The sequence below is a fragment of the Halyomorpha halys genome, unplaced genomic scaffold (assembly GCF_000696795.3).
Source record: "Halyomorpha halys isolate HHAL.00 unplaced genomic scaffold, Hhal_1.1 Scaffold265.1, whole genome shotgun sequence".
NCBI lineage: Eukaryota > Metazoa > Arthropoda > Insecta > Hemiptera > Pentatomidae > Halyomorpha > Halyomorpha halys.
The window spans coordinates 555084-557185 of record NW_027107765.1 but is presented as its reverse complement, the minus strand read 5'-3'; the positions used below and the strand labels follow the sequence as shown (position 1 = coordinate 557185).

At 28.9% G+C, this 2102-nt stretch overlaps 1 non-coding gene across 1 annotated transcript; it reads right to left on the bottom strand.

The window, feature by feature from the left end:
• Positions 1-13: 13 nt before the first annotated feature.
• On the bottom strand, positions 14-206 carry LOC112211005 (U2 spliceosomal RNA). Its single transcript, XR_002945404.1, has one exon. It is a non-coding gene; the product is annotated as a U2 spliceosomal RNA (small nuclear RNA).
• Positions 207-2102: the final 1896 nt, after the last annotated feature.

The window sequence follows — 2102 nt, the reverse complement described above, 5'->3', positions numbered from 1 at the left end:
TAATGAGTGTGTAATTAAATGGGCCGTTCCCGGAGGTACTGCAATACCGGGTCAACCCGCGACAGAGGTGGAGCAAGCCCCTAGCACTCCGTCATTTTCCAAAAATCAGTTTAATCTTCTGGATCCTCTATGAGGATCGTACCAGAGATTAAGCTGATAAGAACAGATACTACACTTTGATCTTAGCCAATAGGCCGAGAAGCGATACTATAGCATTATTATAATGCTAATATAAAGCCCTAATGAATACTAAAACGGTGGGAAAAAACCGCGTCCCGATATCTAGATTCAAACTCGAGATATTCGATTTTTACGGTTTAGCGACTCTTCAATGACAGAGCATAAAGCACATCACATCCTAAATAATTTAAGGATACTCGGAAAGACATAAGGGTATTAAAAATAACGAAAGGTGTCGATTATATATCGCGCAGACACGCCTGTGCTGTACTCTAGGAGCATATGGTGAAACTAACTGAGGCATAACCACTTGGACAGCAGTAGCATATGGTTCCACTGTAGAATGATCTTCATACAAAAATATAATACTGTTGGTTTTCAATTTAAAATTAAAAATTTAATTTAAGAAAAAAAAATTCTTTTTACAAAAAAATTTTTATGTGCTGACTGCCTATACCTTTAATAGAATTATTAAACATATAGCATAATTCTATGTCCCAATGGTTTTTAGTGTAGGATTGGTCCAATGTAATAAATTAATATTATATAATTTTGAAAAAATAACAAAAATTATTATTGCTCATTAATAGAATGATTTAATGATGTTAGTAATACATACATATATATGCATATATATTATACATATATATAGATATTAGTAATACATAATGTTGTAGGTTTTTTAATCTCCTAATTAGCTTACTAAATGGATAATTTATTACCAACAATACTATATACACAATTATTACGATATGTAAATAATCAAAGTTAAGTTGAATCTCTAAAACATTAAAATTTGATATGAAACTGATTTGATATTTGATTTGGGCAAACTTTCACACAGGTCTGCTAGTATTAATATATATATATATATATTTTAACTAGGAAATTAAAACTATTTATCATATGTTTGAAAAATTGTTCATGATACAAATTAATGTTCAAAATATTATATCAAGGAAATAACCAGGACTCAACAATTGTAATACTTTAATTTAATTGATAATGTCAATACTGTGAGGTCCATTTTGTAGGTTAAAATTAACACAGACATAAAAGAGATAACAGAAAAAAAAAAAAATCGTATATATATTGTAATAATTAAAAAATTTACTTAAAATTAAATAAAAGAAATATTTAATAGTTTTAACTTATTCTCAGATCTAAAATATAGTTTTAAGATGACAAGGTTAAATGAAAAGATTAAATATTAAATAGATATGAAAATTTTTATTTTATTATGAACTCTTAAATCTCAAGGCAGGTTTCTAAGCAATCAGAACAATCGACTAAATTATTAATTACCTTTACAAATATACTTAAAATTCTATGTTGTACAACACTAACCAATTCATGCTCTTCTATGATGACTAATGGTTTTTGATGACTTCTATTTCACAAACTAACGAAGCATTTGGTGCTCTAATAGTTTTCAACAAATCTAATCCCGGCAATCCAAAACAAAGAGTCACTTTAACTTTTTGGATGATTCTAGACATCTTCTTATTCAAGATATCTCAAAAAGTGAGAGTAGACAAAGGAATCTTCCATACCTCCTGCCTCTAGGAACTGTACTCCTTTTCCAAGTCTAAACACTGTATAACAAAAGCCCTTTCCTTCTCCTTGCCTAGAGGTTCGGTGCAAAACATCGATTGTAGCACAACGGTTTTGAGTTTTTTCTTATGATTTCCTTTATGAATATCATTTTTTAACACTTATCATAAACTTCTATTTTTTTTCTTAAATCTACTAATAAAATCTTGACAGGAAGATAAACATATTTGATGAATATGCTCAACATGGCAGTGAGACTTCAGAATGGTGGTACCATTTTGGCTTTTTGATATCTTTTGTAACTGCATATTTATTGATGAAAATTGATTAGCTTGATTTTAGGTTTAATAGTACAAATAAAAAATACT